This window comes from Oryzias melastigma, linkage group LG6, assembly GCF_002922805.2.
Source record: "Oryzias melastigma strain HK-1 linkage group LG6, ASM292280v2, whole genome shotgun sequence".
Taxonomy (NCBI): Eukaryota; Metazoa; Chordata; class Actinopteri; order Beloniformes; family Adrianichthyidae; genus Oryzias; species Oryzias melastigma.
Genome location: NC_050517.1, coordinates 13,762,435 through 13,772,230, shown reverse-complemented (window position 1 = coordinate 13,772,230; position 9,796 = coordinate 13,762,435). Strand labels below are relative to the sequence as shown.

Genomic DNA, 9,796 nt, shown 5'->3' with positions numbered 1-9,796 from the left:
GATTGACCTATACAGACTTATTTTGACTCATTGAACATCCACCCTCCTCAGCAGAGGACTAAACAAATAACCAAAAGGAGACAAAAGTCACATCTGGAGTCATTTGTATAAATCAGACAATATGGACCACCACTGCTGCTTTTCAATATTCTTTTACATGTGTTATGACCTGAAGGTAAGAGAACTCTGATTATGTGGAGACAATCTGGGAAGGATAGAAAAGCTAATTCCAGGGACTCCTTGACATATGTTGGATCATTCAGCTTCTACTGTGTCAAAAAGATCAAGCAAACCATGATGTACCTTTATTTTATTTTTTTAACCTTTTTATCTAGTTTGGTGTCCCGTTTTCCATATTCCCATAAACAGGTGTATTTCAAAGACACGTAAAGGTTATCATTAAGAGAATGAGTAGTTTGGCTCACTCAGCTGTTCCAGTCGAAAGCACTTCAGAGGTTTTACTTTTACTGCCGCTGTTCTGCACTACCGGTACTCTGCAAACCCAGTACATACTGTACTTCCTGCAGTCAACTTTTCAAACCCACATCCTATTTATGTTTGTTAAATGATTTTTAATGAACTACTTGTGTGTACTCCCTGACATGCAGCAATACACAGCAGCCAGAGAACTTGTAAATACTATTACTAAAAAAATGCATTAAAAGTTGCCCTATTTGGTACCAAATAGGGCTGGGTTAGCAAAATTGATAAGTTGATTTGAATTGATTTAAGCTTAATAGATCAATAATTGATTCATAAAAATAGAGAACGATTTACAGCAAAAGCTAAACTCTGCTAGCTAGATGGTGATGTTTAATGGAATAAAATGGAAAACAATAGTAAAACAGACATAAAAATATAAAATAAAAACAATGCTGTGGTTAAATTTTTTTTCACTTTTGTGAGGACAAACATCATCCAAACTGGTCTTCTTATGGAAGGCAGAAAAATCACCCTCACCACAGAGAATAGAAAACTAAGTCATCTGGTATATTGATAGGTATTTGGACTGTCTATTTCAGGTCTGCCAAGCTTTCAACTTCCTTTCTACTTCTGTGGATTCATGCTGTGGTGCTCATTTTCTTCATACTTTCTAATCAAAATGCATAACCATGTCTTTTCCCCTTTTTTGGGTGTACTCTTCTATTATGGCTGCTCTAGAGGTGTTTTTACTTATGCTGTAAATGAACATGAAGCAAAGCTAGAATCTATTTTTTCTTAACTATTCTTAACAAAATAAAACCTCATTTCCAGTTTTAGATTATGATCTAATATTTCAAATCCCTATGAATAACAACTCACATTTAACAAACCAATAAATATCATTTTAATGTTGTTACCCAACAACATAACTATAATAAGCAAATGGGGTAAACTTATATAGTGCTTTGCTAAGTTTAAGTTTTATTCATTTATATGGCACCTTAAAATGACACCATTCATACAAGGTGTTGTATTTTAAAAGCTCAAAAACAATAAAAACAACAGCTAAAATTTTAAAACAATGAAAGATGAAAAAAAGTATAAATAAGTGACATAAAAGGCTAAAACACTAGATAACATAAAAACTGTAAAATACCCCAGCAGAGCAGAGTCCCATGCCGTGTCAAAGGCCTGACGATAAAAATGGGTTTTAAAGAGTAGCACAACAGGATAGTTGGAGGCTGACTCCACTCTCAGCCCAGATTTGGGGCGGGGCTAGAAGAGGCTACATTACATCTTCAATAATGGAAAGTGATGCAGAGCAAAGTGATGCCAGTTTCACCCTTTAACCATATATTGCGATATAACGTGATAACGTGATTTTTATACAGTGATAAAAAATATGTCTATGATTTCACAACAGAACTTTCTGTGGGGGTTGAGGATTTTTCTTTGTATATAATGCCCGATAGCGGGGCTGCAGTATGAGTGTTGCAAAACAACTCAACAATGCTAGTGACAGGGTACAAATTCTGGCAGGGGATACATATCTTGGCACAACACACAGCACAGCTGAGGGTTAGGAAGTCCGAAAGGGACTCGTGTCTGAGTGGTAAAATCACGCTAGCATCATAGCTAATAAAGGTTAACATATTTAGCTAACAACCCAGAGTGAAACATTTATTCCAAATCCCATCACCAGGAAGGGGTTCACTGGATTCAATGCCCATCGCAAACTTCCAAGTCCCCTTGAAAATTGTTCAAGATAGCATATTTTTGACAACCAAACACATAACACCTATGAGCCATGCTAAAGCTAAGATGATAACGTCCTACTGTTACAGATCCAAAGATGGGCGGGGCTTTATACTGGAGTGAGATGAAACTTCTGAAATGACGTTGGACTTACAGTTGAATTATCACAAAATTCAACTTTAATACCTTGTTTCAACCTGTAGGAGGCAGCACACAGACGGTTTTAGACTATAATTTCAGGAATTAAACAAGTTATTTTAAAATTTAAAAAAATGTGGCAAGGACCAACAGACAGAACTTTCAAAGCCTAATTTATAGAAGTCAACAGACAAAAAAGTTGATTTAGTGTTTGGTTACCCTTTAATGTTTACCTATTTTTGTAATTATTTTACTTGAGGCCCAAAATGCTTTAAGGTCACAGTCCCTTTCACCCATCCAAACAAACACTCGAATGTCAAACACTGGCACTGACCCCTAACCACAAGGAGTAATGTGGGGTTCAGGGTCTTGCCCAATGTTACTTCCAGACATGGGCAGGCAAGCTAGGAAACAGACCTGCAATCTACTGATCAGCGGTCAATAGCTCTACCTCTGCAACACAGGCGCCCAAAAACAAAGGGGATACAAGTAAACAAGACTGTTCTTCCTCTTCTCCCACTGTTCTTCCTCTTCTCCCAAGAACAAAATAAAAAAAATAAATAAATAAAATGTAACTGTTAATAACTTGGATATTTTTGTTGATAACTACTAAGTGTTCTTTTTTTTCTTGCAATTTATTGTCCATCTGTCTGATTAATCCTGGATTAAATGTCGCATTGAATTTGGAGGATGTGTAAAAGCTCAATAAATTGCGAATGTTTCAGCCAATCACAGCCTGTGAAATCTAGAGAAAGCGATGATTTCTTCCTTCCATCACATTTTGTGTTCTTTAATAGAAAATGTGTCATAAACATAAACTGACAGTTCTATAATGAATCAAATGTGTTTCACTGATTTCACACAGCCAGCAAAGAAACCTGCTGTCTGTGGCTACAGACACTGTAACTCCATCAGCAAAGTGCGTGACTTCTAAAACAACAATCCTGCTGTTAGCCAAAGTCTACAGAGATAGCAGTGATGATGGCAAATCAAAGTGGCAACATCCTGAGAGGATCCAGGGATTAGCCGACACGGACACTGATACCAGCCTCACAATCCCAAACTCTCAAACCGGCACACGTGCACACCCCGCCCTGCTCGAATACACGGACAAAACGCACGAGCAGCCCGAGCATCCATCCAGCCAGTCTGTCAGGTTGCCAGCGCCGCTCCAGCCAACACTCACCGCCTCCGCCAGCAGACTCCATTCTGCCCTGGCTTTACTTTTCAAGACCTAACTATCTAACTCTAATTGGCTGAAACCGGAGCAGGTCGGCGTGCTTTTCCAAGGGGTGTTCTGGACGTTATAGAAGTGACCTATTTTTTTCACTTGCACTAACTGCTTAATTAAGGAATCTTTTGAGATTATCTGGATATTTTAAACAAATATGTTCAAAAATGTAACCATTTATATTCAATCAATTTTTATATGTATTTAGATTAGCATATACTGTATATGATTTATTTTATATATGTTTTTGGTATATTTTCAAATAAAAATACAGCCTGTTATTGTTCGATGTAGAAATGTATAAGTTTTTATTTAACACCTTGACGACTTTTGATGCAAACATGCATCAAACCACATTTGCTTCAAACAAACCTTAATTTAACATCTTCTTAGAAGCAAAAACATAAGTGATTTTTATCATAGCTGAAAATAATATTCAGGCATCAGGGGATTAATTCAGTAAAATAGCTTTTTTTTAAAGTAATATTGTTTTTAAAAAATGGAAGTTTGGCAAAGAAATTCATATTTAATTAAATGGGATTGAAATTAAATCAAAAAGAAAACTTTTGAACTAAAATTAGCACAAATTCTACACATATGTTTTGTAGCACTAAAAAAAGTAAACAGCTGTTATAGTTGGTAAAAAAAAATACATATATTTTAATATAAATTAATATTTGTTCCTAGTAAGTGAAACTTCTCACTTGATGTTTTAGTCAGAAAAATCATCTAAATGAACAGAATTATTGCTGAAAATGATGCTTTTCTTCTATATGTCTTGTTTCTTAATGACTTTATTTTTTTCTTGAATGGGTAGTTAAGGAGTTAAAAAAGAATGGTTCCAGAATTGCTTTTAAAATCCAGATAGTCCTGCACTATAGCGTATAGTTTTGTTAGTAGATAGGGAGTGGGGAGGACATTTGGACATAGCCACTTTCTCCTGCTAGCTTATAGCACCTCACAAGCTCAAGCTAACATTAGTGCTAATTAACTTAGCAAAAAGACAGCAAGAAATATCAGAGATATCCAGCTGCACAGCTTTGAGCCAGATGGCAGCTCAGACGCAGAAAAGAAAAGATGTTCATGGATCTATTTGTCTGAAAGTGCTTCAGAAATGCTGCAGAATTGGAGCAGAGAAAGAAGGCAGCTGCCTCATCACAAACCTGAGCTTTTTTAAACGGCGAGTTTTCATCTGCTTCATCTCCAACTCGATTTAAATAAGAAAATACTCAAAAAAGCAGTTTTAATTTTAAAATTACTTTACATATGTCCTCCATTTTGAGAGACAAGAACATGTTAAAAACACAATTTATATTGGAGTAGATCTTTAACTAGCTAACTTCTAGCTAATACATTAATGAATACACTTTGTAATGCAAAGTAACGCACAAGTGTTTATTAACACATTATTTAACAGTTAAATAATACATAATTATTCATTTACTAACGTTAAAAAGGGTACTTTATGATAAAGTGTTGTGAAAACTAAAGAAGGAAAATGAAAAGAAGTTAAGCTAACAGGGGATTGGCTGTATTTATAGACAACAAGTGATGGGATGCTCCTGTTAGTGTGGCCCACTGAGCCAGATCACAGAGACGTGCTGCCAAGAGGTCATGTGATCACATTACTCACTCCAGCACCCTGTTGAAGCCTTACACAGGGAGTGAGAGGAAAAAAGAGGGAACGTGTACGAGCAGAGACTGAGAGAAGAAGGGAACAAAGCGGGAGAAAACAACTCATGAACCCTGCTGTGCCCGTTGCCCTATTGTAACCAAGCAGCACACAAACTAACTTGTTTTCCCCCTCATCATTCGGTGGACGTGCCTCCTGCCCACTTTTCGGGCACCAAACTCAATTACCCAAAGCGGTCCGATCTTTGTTTTATAACCCGGCAGAACAAAGAGCTCTCCCCAGACAACCCAGGCACAAGAGGTGACAGCTATTCAGAGATTCCCTTTCTATGATGCAACATGTTTTCAAAGGGTTCCTTTGATGTCATAAAAACCAACCAAACAGACCTTCCAGATAGGTCTGCAGTGCTGCAGTTCTCCCCATAATCCACCGGATCTGACACCTCCGAGGCTCGACCCTGTAAAACTCCAGACCTCGACCTCACAACTTCCTTGTTAGGAAAAAAAATAATTGCTCAAATAATAGTAGAGGGTGTGACATATTACAAATAGATTTAGTTTGAAAATGCTTCAAAAATGCAAAAATGAAGACATTTTAAGAACAGACAATGTAAAACAAACACAAAAGAATTAGGGAGAATCATCAGGGCGTGCAGATTACCAGTCTTTGCAGGCCTGCACGAACACACAAACACACCACACCAGAGATACCACATAAAAGGGCACTTGTATGAGCAGGTGAGCATCGGTGCAGGGTCCCCATCTCTTTCAACTCGTGCTACTTCAAACAGCACCCTGCATGGAGATGAAGCTGGGGCCTCAGCACCACAAACAAAGGTGGTGCCACCACTGAAGCACACAAGAGAAGATAGTCCTTCCTACGGGATACACTTCCCTTTAAAGCTTTTTAGACAGCCTGGATCCCTAAAAATGTTTCATGTTTTTACTTAGAATATTATTTTTTTTAAAAAAGCCCAAAATTACTTTTTTTTTCCAGCTAATGCATTCATGAAATACCCAAAATAGCCCCTTAAAGAGGACAAAAAGATGCCAAGTTTCTTTTTTATTCACCTCTACACTTTGAATTTCTTAAATAAACCTAAATTAGTCAAATTAACCTCTGAAATTAGCTTAGCAAAAATATTTTATTGAGAAAAATATACAAAAAAAGAAAATTAAAATAGGTCAAAAGTTAAAAGGCATTTTAACAATTTCATTTTTGGGAATTTATACTTCTAAACTGCTTCCTGCACTATTTCAGATTCAAAACTATTTCCACATTTTGTTTACTCAGAACATTTAAGTCTTTATTCTCTTAACTCCTGCCGCTGTGCCTGGCAGCAGCTGTGTGACGCCACCAGGCTGGACGTTTAGGACGCCGTTTGTGTGGACCGTTCCGTCTATGTTCAATCAATGTGCTTCAGTGTTGATGTATTTTTGTTTGTACTTCCATCTATGCTGTTCTACTGCAACACAGATCCAAAATCCTTCATTTTTTACATCATTCCTGTGCCCTCTTCGTGTGTCTTTTGCAGTGTTGGGACTAACGCCGTTTAAGTATAATGGCGTTACTAACGGCGTTATACATCAAGTAATTTAGTAATCTAACTAATTACTTTCATCCTCGCTGTAACGCCGTTATAGTTACTTTGTGTAAATCGCGGCGCGTTACTTCAAAGTTTGATGATCTTGCTGGAGCTGGGCGCTTCGCACCCGAGCGTTCCGCGTCAATTCTGGCCGGAAGTTGCATCAAGATACATGAGAAAATCCGGTTTCTTTTCAAAATATAACCAGTTTTTCACAATAAAATGCCGCGATTGACAAATGTGATCATAATTTTGTGTCTAAACAGGCGGTAGACACGGATATAAACATTACAATCACAACACAAACGTGCAAACGAGTTACTTTGCCAAGTAACTAATTACTTTGAAGATGCAGTAATTGAGTTACTAACTCAATTACTTTTTGGGAGAAGTAACTAGTAACTATAACTAATTACTTTTTTGAAGTGAGATGCCCAACACTGCTCTTTCGTGGGCAGTTACCACCGCCACATTTGCGTGACTGCTGCCCACCATTGGGCAATATGTCTTGTATGTGTTGCCCACCACGACCAATTTCTCTTGGGATTAATACAGTATCGAACTACTTATCTATCTATCTTTCTACCGACAAGAGTATGACTGTATGATACATATCACGATGCACATCTCACGATACAATATGTATCGCGATATGCACCACAGCGCAGAAAACATAATACTTTTGTTTGGTAGTTTTATTTTTTTTCCTCTGACAGTTCTGTGTTTTGGTTCAACATTAACTATGAATTCCACAATAGTGGTGCACAAACGATTATTTTAATGGTCGACTATTCATTGGCTATTTTTCCAATTAATGCACTAATCAGATCATGCACAAACTGCATGTAAAGCACACATCTTAACCATCATTAGCTTTAAATTAACAAAAAACTAGATATATTGCAGTACCTGTGATAAGGCTATTGTGAATGCTGTAAGCTGAATTTGGCCACTGAAAATACTAGTGCTGATAGCTGATGATGCTGAAATTGATAGGTAAAATCAGTGAAGCTGAAAGCCAGGTAAAATATTAGTTAAAGTAGCCTAAAAAAATGAAAAAAAGCCTAAGTTAGCCAAAACAGCTAGCATGCAGCTGAAACATTAGCTAAACTTCAAAATAGCCTAAAAAACCTTAGTAAATGCCGTAATAGTCTTTTAAGGATGAAAATAAATGGACATATTTGTGACCATAAAAAATCAAATCAATCAACATGATGGTGTCATGTGTTTCTCACACAAACGGGATGGGAGCAAAATGCCAGATCCAGTCCCAGGCACATTACTGTTTAGTCTGGTTGTTGTAGTTGGATTAAGATGTTAGTTATCCCCTGTTAACCTCTCCTCACTGGAGCAGGCTAGATTCAGGATCTAACATGATGAGGAGGGAGATGGAGCCAGATGAAAGGGTTTGAGACAGTCCAACGAACGAGGCGTTTCCAAGGCAGGAGCTTAAAGAAAGAATAGAACCCACCTTCTCTGCTCCTTCCTTTTTAATGCATGTTCAGAATGCTAATCATCAGCCCAGCACCTCCTCGTTCCCCTGCACCTCCCTCCTCTTCGTCTCCTGCTCTGCAGAATCACTGATGCGAGGCCTTTGTGAGAGCTAAAGTTGGCTTCAGCCTGTTCTCTGTTACAGGCTGACCACTGACCCACTCACTCGCCTTTTAAAGAGGTTTTAGGGTCACGGGTTCACAACAAGGTGATTCGACTGTGAACGGCAGGCGGCATCCTCTTTCAAATGGACCGAATCTTCACCTTTCCCTCTCAGGACCCTCTCCCCCCACTTTTTTTCCTCCCCCGCTTTTCCTTGCCTCTCCTCTTTTCTGTACTTTTTCTCTCCCCGTCTCTCAAGCCGGCTTTCCTTCCGTGTATCCTCCGGGACTGACCTGCTGTCTCGGCTCTAATTAGCATAGTATCCCAGAGTGAGAAGAACATGAAGGCTAATGGGGGTTGAGGCCCCCTGTTACAGGACTGGGGGTAAGGCTTCATGTTTCTCGGTGGGGCCATCACCTGACTGCATTTACATGGGTTTCTTTAGCCAGAACACAGACAGAGTAATGCATGACAGATCCTTGTTTTTACTTTGGAGAGGAAGTGAAATAGAAGATTTAAACTTAGATTTAAAGCCCTGCTCCATGGGAGGTCTGAGCTGTGTCAGCAATGCAATATTGCTTCAAAAATATGGTAGAGTTTAAGAACAGAGTTTTTTGGAGAATCCAGCAGTAAATTTAGTGCCGCAAGACTGATTTATCTTTACCAACATCATTATTTTGATCTCTGCTTTTACATTTTGAAAAGTGGGATGATTCTATTACTGATTTTAAGTAGGAAAATTGTACTTTTAAACCAAATCAATTACTAAAAACTTTGATTTGCAAATAAATACAGTGCATATTTTCCAATGGAAGCAGATTTTTCATTAAGGATGCAATGATCGCCCTCGATTTGGTTACAACCTCAATTTTTCTGTCACATTTTGTTTCAGTTTGACATATGATTGTATATTACAAATTCCCAAATAAACATTCAGAGTTATGTGCTTCGACATATCCCCCTAGGGGTCGCCACAGTGAATCAGCTTCCACTCATCTGTAAATTTGGTTTGGCAGAGACATTTTTATGCCGGAGTCTGTTCCTGCCCTGTATTCTACCCGGGCTGCGGACCGGCACAGGAAGACCTAGACTCAGAACCCCCTGTGGCTACATATTTAGGCAGTAGCGCGAAGGGACCCACAATAGAATAAGCTTCTTGCACCCCCTGAAAAATGAACCCTGGTTTCCTTTTAAATCAAAACAAGTATTGCCGAATGAAATATCGCGATATATCGCAGAATCGAGTTTTCCTTATACCCGTAAATATCCATAATTTTTTTTGTTATCACAACATTTATAGAGAAAAAATAATGATTTCTCCTATATGCATGTAAAACATAATATTGTCTTGTCAGGATATGAAATCTATACAAGTATCGCTAGTTGAAATTAGGGGTGTTGCGGATCACGGATTATCCGTGGTCCGTACGGATCAGAA

The 9,796-nt window shown here is 38.2% G+C and overlaps 1 protein-coding gene across 1 annotated transcript in view; it reads right to left on the bottom strand.

Moving 5' to 3' along the window:
• The window catches only part of LOC112152219 (A disintegrin and metalloproteinase with thrombospondin motifs 20), a gene marked incomplete in the record, with an annotated part of 105,264 nt that overhangs the window by 62,300 nt on the left and 33,168 nt on the right, over positions 1-9,796 (bottom strand).